The sequence below is a fragment of the Camelus ferus genome, chromosome 26 (genome assembly GCF_009834535.1).
Source record: "Camelus ferus isolate YT-003-E chromosome 26, BCGSAC_Cfer_1.0, whole genome shotgun sequence".
In the NCBI taxonomy this organism is placed as follows: Eukaryota; Metazoa; Chordata; class Mammalia; order Artiodactyla; family Camelidae; genus Camelus; species Camelus ferus.
This window is the reverse complement of record NC_045721.1, coordinates 11,158,522-11,173,749: the sequence shown is the minus strand read 5'-3', so window position 1 is coordinate 11,173,749 and position 15,228 is coordinate 11,158,522. Positions and strand designations below refer to the sequence as shown.

General features: G+C 42.6%; 1 pseudogene; it reads right to left on the bottom strand.

Moving 5' to 3' along the window:
* Positions 1-6,590: 6,590 nt before the first annotated feature.
* On the bottom strand, positions 6,591-14,456 carry LOC106729387 (annotated as a pseudogene).
* Positions 14,457-15,228: the final 772 nt, after the last annotated feature.

Here is a 15,228-nt window from a genome sequence, read left to right as displayed (position 1 = left end):
CTTAATTTATGAAAATCTGAAAGCCAACTAAACTGGCTTAAGTAAATGGAAAAACATATTGGTTTATGTAATTAAGGAGTCCAGGGTAGACTTCAGGCATGGTTAGATCCAGGTGCTCAAAAAATATCATTAATTCTGTTTCCTCAGTGTTGCCTTTATTCTTAGGTAAACTCTCCACATATGACTGCAAAATAATCGTCACCTGTAGGGACTGGCATATGTATTCTCTAGTTCAGCAACTCCAAGAGTAAGAGCCTTTTTGCCAAGAGGCAAGAATCCTCGTACTAACTCCAGTGTGATCACTTTGAATGAGGAGTGGGTCCGCCCAACTCAAAGCAGAAATACTAAGTAGGAGTGGGTAGGAAAAAAAAATCTAATTCAATAGGACAGATTGAAAATAAATTAAGCTTATACTCAGTTAAAAAGGTAACAGTAAACCCTGAGAAGTAAAAAAAAAAAAAATCAATTAATTAAGCAAAATGTTATAAAATATGAAAAAGTGGGATTTGTGAACAAAACAAAAAATTACTACTTTACAAAATATACAAATCTTTGGCAATTCTGGTTAAGAACAAGGGTGGAAACACATACACAAACAAAATTAAGATCGATAAAGAACAGAACTCAAGACTTGGATTCCTAAAACTATAAAAGAATACTTTTTATGACTTTGTTTTAAATAAAGTAGAAAATGTAAGTGAAAGAGATGATTTTCTATGAAGATAAAATTAATCAAAATTTGACTTAAGAAATACAGCTGATATTAGAAATACACCCTCTACTCCACCTCCCCCCACCCCCGACACAACCAGAAAAGGGCAAAGATGATTCCTAATAAACACCACAATGTTGAAATTATGACAAGTATATTCTATCAAACTTTCAAGAAGAAATACCTCCGATATTGTATAAACTGTTCCAGAGCTTAGAAAAGTATGCAATACCTCCTAATTCATTTTATGATTTTGGCATAATTCTGATGGCAAAACTAGGCAAAGAAAGCATGAGGAATGATATGCAAATCTCACATAGAAACAAAGGTGCAAAAACCCTAAATAAAATATCTACAAATAGACTCCTGTATTTAATAGGAAAGTTCAGCAAGATACATAGAGTCAAGATTTCCATATAAATGTAGATAACATGTCACTGATACTAACCATTGGACATTTCAATGAAAAGCTCCTATTTTCAATGGAAACAAAAGATAAAATGCTCAGTAATATCCTAATAAGGAGTATGCAAGACCCAAGTGGAAAATTTTATAACATTTCCAGAAAGATGTGCACTGACAACTGAATAAGCAGAGATAGTCTGAGTTCCTGCACAAGAAGAGGAAGTTCCATCCTCTCTCCTTTCACCTCTGGACCTCTTCTAAAACCAGCCGCGTACTGATGAGGAAATTACCTCCTCACTTTGGAGGGTTGGTCTTCAGCCTAGGGAGCTTAGGACCAGGGGAGCTTTCTGCTTTCTGTGCCTCTGCTGTAAGACCTGGGGGAGAGGGCAGATTCTTCTGGCAGTTTCTTGTTAAGTATATTACATCTTTTCTGTAGCAACCTGCTTTGTTCTCCTCCCCACCACCTCCCTCAAAAGAAAAGTCTCTCTCTTTTTTCCCCTTTTCTGGAGACAGGTCTTATGCAACAAAACTCCCTTTCTCAGATTTTCTGTTTTTCAACAATTACTTGCCCATTTGCAGGGAAAGGGATATTTCAGAAGCTGCTTTCAGGAACAACATGATTCTCCATTCTGCTCCCTGTCGCTCCTTCACCTTTGAGCTGTTTCTGAAGATCAGTGACAAGCAGAGGAGGGAAGAGGCTGAGGACCCTTAGTTACCCCTTTGAGCTCTATGTGAAGCGATCAAGGCCACTCCTGGGCCTCTCAGTCACTCTCTGTCAACACTGCGGGGCACATTCAGTGAAAGGTAACACAGAGATGCAAACCATGAGCTATCCTATAGGCCTTAAGCCCCATCTGCTTCCCTTCAGGTCCCAAACCCAATTCTAGCACTAGCCTCACTATCAGTAAAAAGGACATCTGGAGCCAGAAGGAACAGAGTTGTGCTGTTTGTATTTAGGTGAGAATTCCTCAGAAACTCCTCAGTAGCCTGGGAATTATACTTCATGGAGACTCTAATCTACTGGGGAAAAAAGTTTGTTTCTAATAGTCATTAATAGTCACTGTAATAGTCACTGTGTGGCTGCCCCCTAGTCTTTTCCTCCCGACTAGCTGACCCTCATTCCTCTAAGTCTTCAGTCACTCATCTTTCTTACCTGCTTCTCCACTGTCTTCCTGAGCCTCTTCAACCCCCGCCAGACTCATACTCATGCTGCCCTTCTGGTTTTTTGTTTGTTTTCATTTTTGTTTGTACTTAGGCTCCCCCCACCCCTTTTTATCCTGCATCACAACTAACTCAATTCACAATTGCTTGAATAGGGGCCAATAAAGATGTTGGCTTTCAAATCCTCCATCCTCCTTTCCTCCTACCTAACTCCTCTCCAGTTCCTGCTCTACTTCAGATCCAGCATTTTCTGGGGCCAAAGAGCCAGCACATGGAGAGGGCTGCAAGGGAGGCCTAGGGGTGGCAACTCAGATCCCCCCAGGGTCCAGGCAGGTGATAGGAATCTGTGAACGGGCCAGATGGCAAACTGGCAAGCGCATTCCCAATGAAAGGGAGCAGCTGCTACTCAGCTCCTCTGTTGAGTGCCAGGTGGGAGTGCGGGCCCAGAGCTGCCAGAGCCCTCAATTTCTAAGAAGCCAGACATATCTTTGTTATCAGAAATATCTCAGGCTTCCCACACACTGTATAATTCTTCAGCTAGACCTGGAAAACTGCAGGAGGTGACTACCCACTATAGCTCAAATGTATAGTTTGTTGAAGATTGTTATCTCCCACCTGGGGAATGGGACCCAAACAAAGCAGAGAGCAGATGGGTGTCCACCAGGAGGGCCAGCCCTCCCTTTCCTCTCTTGGGACAAACTTGGCTGAAATGCTATCAATCATGCGGTTACGGTGCATGTCGAGCCCTGTGTTAAGCTTTTTACTAAGTGTGTTATTCCGTGGAATCCCCACAATAACCATGAAAGTAGGACTGCAGGATAACAAAGAAAACCACAGGACTCTATTAAATTTGGAATCTGCAAATTCCAGATTTGGAATTTGTTATACTGAACAGTTATTTGTTTCTCTGAAATCCAAATTTAATGGGGCATCCTGTGTTTTATCTGGTGACCCCACATGAAAGTTAAGGTCTGTCTTAACCTCGTTTTACAAAAGAAGCTGATCCCTGTGAGTTGCCCAGGATTACCCAGCTAGTAAAGAGTGGAGTCAGAAGTCAAGATTCAAACCCAGACCTAGTCATTTCCTAAGTCTACACTTAACCTCTGTGCTAGTATTTCACAAACTTTGGTTCACCCATATCATGGGCCCAGAGGTTAGAGAGTAATCCCCAAATTAATTTTTTAAATAGATGACAATTTAAAATGCCTTACTTACTAGTTATACAGGTAAGAAATTGGATCCTGATTTGAATAAACTAATTACAATAAAACATTTATGAGACAGTCTAGAACATTGCAACAGACTAGATATTTAATTAAATTGAGAAATTAAATGTAATAATGGGATTGTGATTTAGTTTTTATTGAAGAATTATCTTTATCTTTTAGAAATACCTGTTGAAATATTTCCATATGAAATGACATGGTGTCTGAGATTGGCTTCAGAATAAGACATGGGGGCTAAATGAAGGGTAGGAACAAGATTGGCCATGAACTGATGATTGTTGAAGCTGAGTGATGGGCATACATATGGGCTGCTTATACCACCTCTTTCTCTATCCTTTTGTGTATAATTAAAAATCTCCATAATATAAAGTAAAAATAAATTACATCCTTTTGCAGCCAAAATTGCAACCAAAAGATACTTGCATGAAATAGACTGGTTTCTCAAGTCAGCATTTATCAAACCAAGGTCCAAGTATTCTTTGGGATTCTTGAGACTTGTATTTTTTTTGAAATAGGTACATACAGTTTTCAAATTTGGGAATTGCCAAATGCTGTTTTATTGTTAAACATATACAAATGTAACAGAAATACTCCCAGAATTTTAGGGACATTGGAAATCTACTTCTTAGAGGTTAAAAAGGATTAGGTCCTTTTTTAGAATTTTCACTTCCGTGGGTGGGTGGCAACATTTCTAGACCATGCAGCCAGAGAGTTGTACACACCTCTCACATACAATGAAGAGAATTCTGAGGCTGTTGTTGGTTTTATAACATATATTTGTCCTAGAAGCATCCACTGAACTAGAGTGGCAGGACTAGAAATCTCCTCATCACCCAAAAATGTTGGGCAAAGTGACAATGATGGCAACAGGCTCTAACTTGTGTGTGACCTCAGAGGGGGTTATGACTGCTGAGCTTCCTAATAAGAACTTACCCTGTCCCTTGAACAGCAAGTGTTGCCACTGGCCACCTTCCAAGCACATGCCTGGTCATCATCTGTGTATGTTCCAGGCTTCAGACATAGGAACAACTTTGTTCCTCCTAGATCTTCCCATAAGTGGGCATAAGCAATGTCATGGGGACAGGAGGAAGAAGACAGGCAGAGGAATTGCACAGTGTGTGAAAGTGGGATGGAGAAATAGTATTGAATACAGCAGTGGCTGGGGATAAGAAGCTGCCTTCGGGTGACACTTGGTAGCATTTGTGCTATAGATAAAAATGTTTCCTAAGAGTGTGCCCTGAAGTAGTGAGCCCCCTCATCATCAGGTTACCAAGATTGCCTAGGTGGCTAGATACGCATAGCTGGTCATCTTCATTGGATTGTTTGGATTCCAAATTACCTCCAGGTGACATCAGTGTACCATATGAATGTTGCCATTTTTTCATGAGTAATGTGATCTGAAAAACATACTATAGAGTTTTTATTTACATTTACACAAAAACAGCCAGCCAGACCCAAGACGCCCTTGCTAATCAGTAGCTTAAACTCTACAAAGGAAGAGCTTTGACTCCAAGACTACAAGCCTATATAGCTTCCATGGGTGAAGGATGTTACCATGCCAAGTTTATACTGCCTAAGTACACAACTATGTTGAGATAATCCTTATATGTATCATCTGCAAGATACATCATTATTTTTTTCTCATGGATCCCTACCCAGTAGATTCACTGTAAATATGATGAGTTCACTACCCAAGCTACATCCCATAACTCAGGTAGGATCCTATCCAAGAGACTGAGGAAATAATTTTGTATCTGTTTAAGCACTTTAAAATATTTAGGTGTGGGGAGGGGATGTGTAATCCCTGTAAACTTTTTTTTTTTTTTTTTAAATCTCAATCTTTGGCTTGGAGAGCTTAGTTTCTTTGGTTACTTTTTTTCCCCCTTTAAAAATATGAACAACTTTTAAAAGTCTAATCCAGAAGAAAAACATTTCAATGCAAAAACAGATATCTGCAAATACAGTGAGGTGAAATGCCTGATAGGAGAGGAAAAAATGACCTCAGCTGACTAGGGGAAGGAAGCTGGACACGTGCCAGATAACATATGTGATCCTATGTCTATAATATGCCACTGCTTAGGGTTTTTGTTTTTGCTTTTTTAAACACAGGGACTGTTGATGCTGAGTGTAACAACAGCCTTGGGTAGCTTGGAGGAGGGAGTTGTCCAGGGACTGGCTGATAAGGATTTAAGATTATGAGATAAAGAAAATTTGCAGAAGGGATCTACTGCTCAGTTACCTCAGACTGACTGCTTTGCCACTGCCAGTTTCTCTGCCATGATTGCATTTGTAAATGGTTCAAAGGCCCTAGACATTTATTCTGCAGCAATTCAGGGAGGCAGACAGGGGGGAGTCCAAACGGAGCCAAGGAACGCCCAACCAAGCAGTGAGAGAGGTGCATGGAATACGGGTGCTTCTAGGAATTATAGTCAAGAGGGAAGGAACACGAAGGAGGTGGGACCTTATAACATAAGGAGTTCACTCCACTGTCACAGTAGTGCCACCATTGTGATCTGAGCGTGGAGGTTAGCGGCCTTCTACGCTACTCCTCGCTGGGTGTTTGGAATCTAGAGTTGGCAGGTGTGTGCTGACTGTCAGAGAAGGGCAGGGCTTGTCATGAAGACCTCCGAGTCACTGGGAGGGGACAAAGAGATGGATTCTAGCAGAGCTTGGACCTTCAGATAATAGAGGTGGTGCCCTCTTTTAGCTTGAAGTTCAAAAGGACAAACGTAGCCTTTCTCGACACATTCAGAGAGGCTTTCCTGTTAGAGCAGGACTAGATATTGTCTACAGCAGCGCTTCTTAAATGTTAATATGTGCATGAATCACTCGGGGATCTTGTTAAAATGTGCTCTGAGGCAGGCCTGAGACTACATTTCTAACAAGTTCTCTAACGATGCTGGTGTTGCTAAAAACAAAATACTCTGACCAAAAATGACAAAATCTAGAAGACTTTCAAGAAAGACTTTTGAGCTGAAGAGAAATCAAAGACAATGATCTAGTTTTACCGTGGGCATGTTTAATCCAATCCTGCCCACGGTAATCCCCCCCCCCCCGCTCCCCCCGCCATGTTCAGCACCAGTGATTTAAATAAAAGTGCACTTCTGAGAGAAAATAACAGAGAGGGGTGGTCTGTGGTCTTCCAACAGAACAGTCTGGTGTTTAGCTGGGCTCAGCTCGGCGGCGGTGGGTAGGGCACCTCGTCGGCGCCGTCCAGTGACTCCGCCGTAGGCAGAGGCGCGCTGGCCCTGTTTCCTTTTAGGAGGGAGGCAACCTCCGAGTGGAGAGGCGACTCCGTTTTTCACGAGACAGTTTCACCTTGAGCTCCGTTTTCTTCTTGGCAGGGTCGTGCACAACGGCCGCCCAGTGGGACTCTTTTCCGGCGGACGTCTCACCACAGCCGGCGCTTCACGCACAGACGGCGCGCATCCTCGGATGCAGAGGATGCGGCTCTGGAGGCTGCGCGCGGTGGGTGGCCGTCCGGACACAGCCTTCTCTCCGACGGCGGCTACGTATCTGTCTGGGACCTGAGTTTTCATGTGTCGCCTAAGGTAAGCTTCACGTTTAAATGTTTTCCCGCTCGTGTCACATATTGTTTCCGCTTTATGAGTTTCTCTCACGTTTCAGAAGCTTCGTCCATGTTTTTGCCGCAAAAGAACATTCTCTTTGAAATACATAGTCCTCCTGGATCTTCGGGTGTCGCCGGGGATGGGGGAGGGGGGGTAAGTGACGTGTTTTCCACAGCCTTGGGTACACCTGAACAGTGCTCTGTTGTTTTGCTGGTACTGATGGATTTTCAGCTGCAGATGTTTCTGAAAGGTATCATCACAACCTTCAAAACTGCCTACGTATTGTTTTGGCTGGTTTTCATGTTTGCATATCAAGTGTTTCCTCAGGTTTGATTTTGTGTGGCATTTATGAGCACAGAGGCTAGCTGCACAAAGGGCTTTTCTGTGGTGTGAATCAGGGCGTGGCGGCTCAGGTGGGAGTCGCTGACAAAGGCTGTGTGCCTCGCTGTTCTCACGGTGGCAAACACAAGGTCTCTCCAGTGTGCTGGCACAGGTACAGCCGGCTTCCAGGCCTTCGTGTAATTGGCGCTGCAGTGGGAGGGGGGCGGGGCGGGCCGGGGCTCCCGTGGCCTCCAGGGTGAGCGGGCGGGCGCTCCGTCACGTGCTGAGCCACGTGCCCGGAACCGGTGCAGACTGCTCCCAAGGCACTTCCGGTAAACACTGGTGCTGGATAAATCTTTGCGATGTAAGAGAGTGAACTGGGCTCATTGTGAGTGTCTGACCTTTTCAACTCTTCACACGAGTTGCTGAGCTGACTTCTCAGTACCCATTAAAAACATTAATTCCATGCGGGCGTCTCCCACCAGCACCTCAGTCTTTCCCAGCCTTACTCTGGCCCCAGCTGGAACCTCCTTCTGGATTAAACCACACTCTTCCACCCACACCCTCTCAGGCTCCCTGGAGCCTTCCCGGTCCTAGTGATGAGAACCCCTTTTAGCTGAACCCTTTATGTGTCTGGCAAAAAAAAAAAAAAAAAGTAATTTCTACTGTCTACTGTTGTTTCTAATCTTTAAAAAGCAAATAAAACAAAAAACAAACCAACCCAAATAGTGGAAGAGTGAGTAAATGATCTGGGGAGAACATTTTTCAGAATTTATTTTTCTCAGAGTAAAAGGAATAGAAATATGTCAGTGTGAAGGAGACAAAAGAAATGTGATATTCATCTAGGGAGACCACTTTTTTATTTTCAAGATAAGTGATTATTTTATGACTAAGTTTTAGAGCCCTCTCATTATTTTATTCATTTGGCTGTGTTTGCTTAGTTGTTGTGTAGCTTAATCTCTGTAGGTGATGACTTTGGTGCCCCCACACCTCACATAGAACGGTCTGGGTCTTCCTGCAGTTTCTAGCATGTGCATCTCAAACATGGAAATGTCCCATCTGTCTCTATAAAAATCTCTATAAAAATCAAGACCTGAAAGTTGCTTATATATAATACAACCAGAAACAGTGATTTTTTAAAAAATCATAATTCCTGTAACATTTAATTGTTCCTTTCACTCTGCTGTTTCCACCATGTCCCTCTGTCCCAATAAATATTTAGATATGGAAATGTGCCTTCACAGATGCCCTAGTTACATTTCCTCATATATATGCATCTTTTAGCTTTGGGAATTTGGTTGGGGAAAAAGCCTCTGTCTTGTGTAAAGAAAAAGTCTCCAAGTGAGCAAAAGTCACAATGAACTTTTCGTCACCTGGACCTCCTGCCCAGCATACCTGCCTGAGGAGCTAACTTTTGTCTTGGCATCTGAGGAAGACCACTAGGAGATGCAGTGGGAGCAGAAGGAGGCTATCCTGACAAAAAAGGAAGAAGGTCAGGTTCAAGGAGAGAACAGCTCTGCTTCCCCAGTGCCTGCGTGATGTGCTTTATGTATATTTATTTGCTGACTTGTTGGAGGTGTTCTGCTCTGAGAATTTCTTTCTAGGGAACCATCCCAGCATCAGTATCTGTGTGTTTACATGGTTTCTTTACACATGTACCTCCCTGAATATTACTAGAGCCTTCACAGAGACTGCCTACATCACAATGCTGGCGAAGGTTTGCCCTCGCCCCATCTGCCACCACCTTCATAATTGAAAGATTTCAGTTAGATGAACGCAAGTTTTCTGCCATCAGCAGTTAAGCAGACCATCAAGTCAAAATTAGCAAAACATGTTAGAAATTCAACAAGCCCAGGAGAAACTTTCCTGTGGTCTTCTATCATTGTGTTTTTAATCAGTAACATAAAAATGTTATTTTTAAAGAATAAGAAAAAATTAAAATTTTGTGAAAATTTGCTTTGGTAAGAGATGGTGCTGTTTGCAACCTTTCTCAAAGTTAAAAGTAGCCTAAATGTGAACTTTTCCCAAGAAATGGAAATATTTGCATTAGGATCTTTTAGGAATAGAATTCAAGTGCTCTGAAATTGTGGTCTAGGCCCCTGGTCCTGGGTGTGCATCAGAATAGCCTGTGGCCCAGCTGTACAACATCACAGTCCCAAGATCGGCTATAGCCTTAGCATCAGAATCTTGGGCTCAGCATGCCTCAGCGAGTGGTCTCCAGAGTGGGCTACAGGGACACAGGGGATGCCCTAGAGAATACATTGCAGGAGGAGTGAAAAAGATTAGAACTTCTATTTTTATATGTTTCATCTCATCATTTGAAATAGTAAATATTATTTATGTTCAAAATAAATATGATATGTTTAAACATATATACATATATTTGAAATATACATACTATTTATTTTATATGGTTAAAGTATGCAATTGCCGCTATCACTTATAAATAAATAGTTGTATTTTGGGGTCCATGCCCAAAAACTTTTAGACAGGGGTGCATGACTAAAATTTTGAAGGCTAGGGACCCAGATCACAGGAGCAGCCTCTCGGTGTTCTTCCTCTGTCTGGCCTGTGTCTCTTTATTCCCTCTTCTTGTCATCTGACCATGTTACATGCTTCAGCGGTTTCCCAGGTCCCTCAGGAAAGTTACATCTCATTCACTGGCAGAATCTGGTTTCCTCCTCCAAACCCCTTTCCCTCTGGCATCCTCACCCTACTCTACGTCCCAGCCATATGGGACTAATCCTGCTCCCCGAACACCCATTCTAGCTCTCTTTCCTAGGACTTTACACACATTGTTTCTTCTCCTGGGATGTTCTCTTCTTCCTCCCAATCTTACCTGATCAATTTCTGTTCAACATGTAGAATTCAGTTTAGATGTTATTTCTTCAGACCCCAGAGACTGGACAAGGTGACCTACGTGGGTGCTGCCATGGCCACCAGGACCTCCCTCTATAAGTAACTGTTACAATGCCTAATAACTCTCTATTTATCCTGCTTTACTCTAAGCCCTTAGAGGGCAGGTTTCTCTGACTTTTCATAGTAATTCCAACACCTAGCCAATAACAGATATGTCCAATACAAGTAGAAACTATTCCACAGTTATTTTTCTAAACAATAAAAGTGGGTCCTCTTTTAATGTTTAGTTCCTTCCTCCCCACCTTTTATCATCTTATAGGAAGAACAAGGGAATTCAGTGTCCATATTAACAAATGTGAAGTTTCAGCAGATTCAATTGTATGCTTGGGAGATAAAATAGGGGTTGTGTGAGTGGATCTCTTATCCAGGCCACCAAATCTCATCAAAGGACACTTTGACCATTGGAAGGAATAAAAGAAAGAAAGAAAAGAAAAGGATCGATGGAGAGACTGTTTTCATCTACCTGGAACTGAGTGTTAAAATATGTCTTGTTCTCTCTCCAACCTCAAACAATAAGTAGAAGTTGTAATTGCTTGGTTACTGCATTGTCCACTATTCACCAGATAGCCTTTAATATAGAAAGGTCATTTAAAAAGGGGGACAATGGGATAACTTCCCTGCCAACAACAACTTATAAGAGCACAAGATAGACCGTATGGGTGTCCACCCAGGGTGGAGACAGCAACTCTCATCCGAGGCATTGTCATGAGTTTCTAGTTTATGTGGGAGTCTGGAACAGAGGTTATCAAGTGACACAAATAACACATCACATATAAACCCCAGCTAATCACAGGATATTATTCCATCTGTGGTTTTCTGACATGAGAAATATAAATCCAGATGGGTCAAAATTCCCCAAAATAAGTTCACATGGGCTTAAGACCAGCCCCCAGCCCAGGACTGTTAGCTCTGCATTCCAACTCTATCACTGCCTGAGGGAGCAGAGGTTTTGGAATCTCCATACTGCTCAGTGACATGTTTAGGGTCACAACTAACACCAGCTACCCATCCATCTCCTCAGGAACATCATGCTTCACATTCCTTTTATTTAGTCACTGCTGTAAACCCAAGTCCTGCATCCCCGCAGTCACTATCATCTCAGCCGTTATCCCCACACTGTCGCCAATTCTGAACCAAAACTCCACGCCACCCCTACCCTCCAAACCTTCCACGTGTCCCCTGACGTTCAGGAGACTCCACGGTATCTTCAGTCACATGGCTGAACTTGCCCTTCAGCTCTGGACCTCCTCAGAAACCAGGGTACCTCCATAGATTCTGCAAACACCATTTCCTCTGGTGGCCAATCCAAGTAAGGGTGATTTCCTCCTCCCAGCCACAATTCTGCAGAGTAGGAGGGAGAACCAATGATTTCCTTCTTCAGCTGGCTGCTTCCAGACCGCTGTTCACTGTACTGGTCTGTTTTCCTAGCAACAAACAACAGGAACAGGTGGCAATGTCCACTCTGAATTCAAGAGAACTTCCTAGGAAGCTTTCCTTCTTTGAGAAGAAAGGCATAGGAGAATAGGAGTCAGGTATTTGAAGTGGGTCCTTACATGTGATGTGAGCTATCATTCCTGCTCCACCCCTCTCCTTCCCAGACTTATTCTGGCTCTAGGAGAAACAGTCCCATACATAAGGAGCAACCAGATTTCCCAGTTTATGCCTCTTGTACCAGCAAACTATTAATTGCACCCCTGTAACTCTGACACTGTTCTATCCTCCAGCTACTCAAACCTGAATGCCTGACTCCCACCCTGGACTCTGACCTCAGATATGTTTTTTCTCCATGTCAACCACCTCAACAACAGCCCTCCATCCATCCAGTTAACTCAAGCTTGAAACCTGGGTGCCATTCAGAACATCTCCCTCTCCCTTATCTCCCATATTCATCAATAACCAAAATATCTCGCAAACCCTCCCTCTTCTTCTCTCCACCACCTAGCCCATGCTGTTATTATCTTTCCCTGTATTATTGCAGGAACCCCCTCTTAGCTATCCCTACATCTACTCTTTTTATTATTATTGTTATTGTTGTTGTTGTTGTTATATTATTATTATCATTATTATCATTATCATTATTATTATTATTATTATTATTATTATTATTATTATTATTATTATTATTATTATTCAAGTTATTTACTCCATGCAGCTGAAGAAATCATTTTGAAAAGACCAGCTGGGTTGTGTTACTCTAACGCATAAAACTCTTCAAAGACTCCTCATTGCATTTCGAATAAAATCAAAATTCCTACAAGAACCTGCAGAATCTGCCTCTCTTCAACCTCATCTCTTGCTAATATCCCCCGTGCCAAACAGGCTCACTCCCCATTGGCCTTCTTTCTGTTCCTGAATCAGAGGATGCGAGTTCTCCCTAACTTCAGGATCTCATCACAAATTGTTCTCTCTCTGAAAGTCTCTGGCTACTTGAAACATCTTAACGCACTCTTACTTAGCTTTTAACTCCTTAGAGAGAAGCCATTGCTCTCTTTGATTCTATTCTATTTTTTTTTTCTTAGAGAAGTCAACACAATGTGTAACTATGTATATATTTTTAGATTCTTATTAATGGTCTGTCTCCACATTTGAGTGAGTTTGATGTCAGAGGTCTTGTTTGTTGTGCTCTCTACTATTTTAATTCCCTCTCCAGAGCCTAGCACATAGTAAAGTTTTAATAAATATTTGTTAAATTCACAGATGTGTTTAAGGATTACATTAGTACTTATTAGAACTATATTGAGCATTCATATCTTGCAGTTCATTCCAAATATTTACTGAACATCTGCTGTGTACATGGTTCCAGGTACTGTACTAGGCATTGGAGGTGAAAGGAGAGGGAAGCTCAGAGGACTGATAGCCAAACAGAGGACGGGCCAATGGTCTGAGAATTCTCAATAGAGGGAAAACTCAGGTTTCTAACGGGCCCAGAAAAGCAGCCACCTCTCTCCTGGGGGTTCTGAAAATGTTTCCCAGAGGAAAAGATGTCCCAGATGCATGTTCTCAGGCAGGAATGGTTATATAATTTGCAGGGCTCAGTGTGAAATGAAAGTGTGAGGCCCCTTAGAGGGCATTATGCTTAGTAAAATAAGTCAGACAGAGGAAGACAAATACTGTATAACACATATGTGGAATCTAAGAAATACAGCAAACTAGTGAATAAAACAGAAAAGAGACAGATTTACCGATATAGAGAACAAACTAATGTTTACTAGTGGGGACAGAGAATGTGGGAGGGGTAGAGGGGAAAAGGGGTTATTATGGGATTATATGAAATCATGTGTGAATGTTTTGAAAATTATAAAACACTGAAGAATTTAAAGACTCTATCATTCAATATAAAAAAAAAAGAATTTCAAGATAGTGACAGCAGAATATTAAACTGAGTGTGAAGCCTTTCTGAGCACAGGACCCCATGTGACTGCAAACATCAAATGTCCATGAAGGTGGCTCTGCTCCCAGCAACCCTAGGACATGGATGAGAGTGTGGGTAAACCATACCACCTAAGATTTTAGAGCAAGAAAGACCCCCATTTGTCCACCCTCTTGTTTGATAGAAGTTATATATATGTATATATATAAAATCTTATTTTCAAATCATTTCCTGAGGCTCAGAGAAAGTAAACTTTCCACTGTCTCAAAAAAAGTCAGCAACGTCACGGTATCGGAGCCATGCTTCCATCAGGGCAAACAGTTTCTCAAGGAAATAACAGATAGTATTCTTTCTCGTGGTTTCTTGTCCATACTATGAAGCAAAGCCAGTGCACCCTGAAGCAGCCCGAATGTCCTCTGGTGGGACCATCCAGGCAAGCAAGCACCTGGGCGTGGTTTGTATGGCGGCTGCCAGAAAGAATTCCTCAGGGAGTGGCAAGACTAGCAGAACTCCTCCAGGAAAAGTGTTTGGCAGCTTTACCTTTGCTCACTTGATGTCCTCCCTGCAATGCATGGATCCTCTCTGATCCTCACCAAGACATCAGAAGGTAAGAGGCTCAGGGCCTTTCCTGAGGACCTTTGAGTCTTTAAAGACCCAACAGAGTCCTTTACGGTGGACTTCAGGCATTTGCAGGTTGGTAGGAGACACAGCTCTGGTTCAAGAAGTCTTCCAGCACCAATCCCGCTGCAGAGGCAGCCAACCGTTGCCCACATTCCCAGGTGTACCCTCCCTGCAGAGACAACACCAACACCAGGCTGTCTCCTTGGAAGACTTGCCTAGGACTTGTTGGACATGCCTAGAGTCAGCTGAATAAGACCAGCTGGTGTGAACAAAACAAGCCAGTACACATCACTGGAAAGACGGAGCTGGAGTTTGACTAGGGACTGCCAGGCAATTCAAGTCACCCCTTCCTCTGTGGGAGTAACATACGACTCTCAGAGGAAAAGCAGCTGCTGGCATCGTGGCTGGGACTCTCAGCAGATGCTTGTTTTTGTTTGGGGGCTTCAGGATTCTTTGGGGTGTCAAGCAGGATGAGAACACGCTGTGGCTTTGGTTTAATTTAACGGAGACACGACAGTGTTAAGCTTCAGGCATGTGTGGGTATGTGTTTAAAGTTACTGTCACACCCAAAAGAGAGTGCCAGAGAGGAAATTTCACATTTTCCATGCCCTGCAGCTTCTTTGCCTTAAGATCTTCCCTGACTCGCTACCTCTACTTGCCAAGGAAAACCAGCACCTTCCATAGTCATTGGTACAAGACAGAAGCACACCTGTGATGGATGTTCAGTGACTGCATGGATGAATGAATGAACTAACAAATGAATTAATGAATTCACAACTGCTGGACTTGGCCATCACCAGATGGAAACAGATGGAAGTGTAGTCTGTCAAAAGCACATTAATAACTCCAGTGCGGTACCATATTGACTATGGGAAAATTCAGCTCTTTTACAAGTGTTAACTAGATTGCTCACATTTTTGCCTA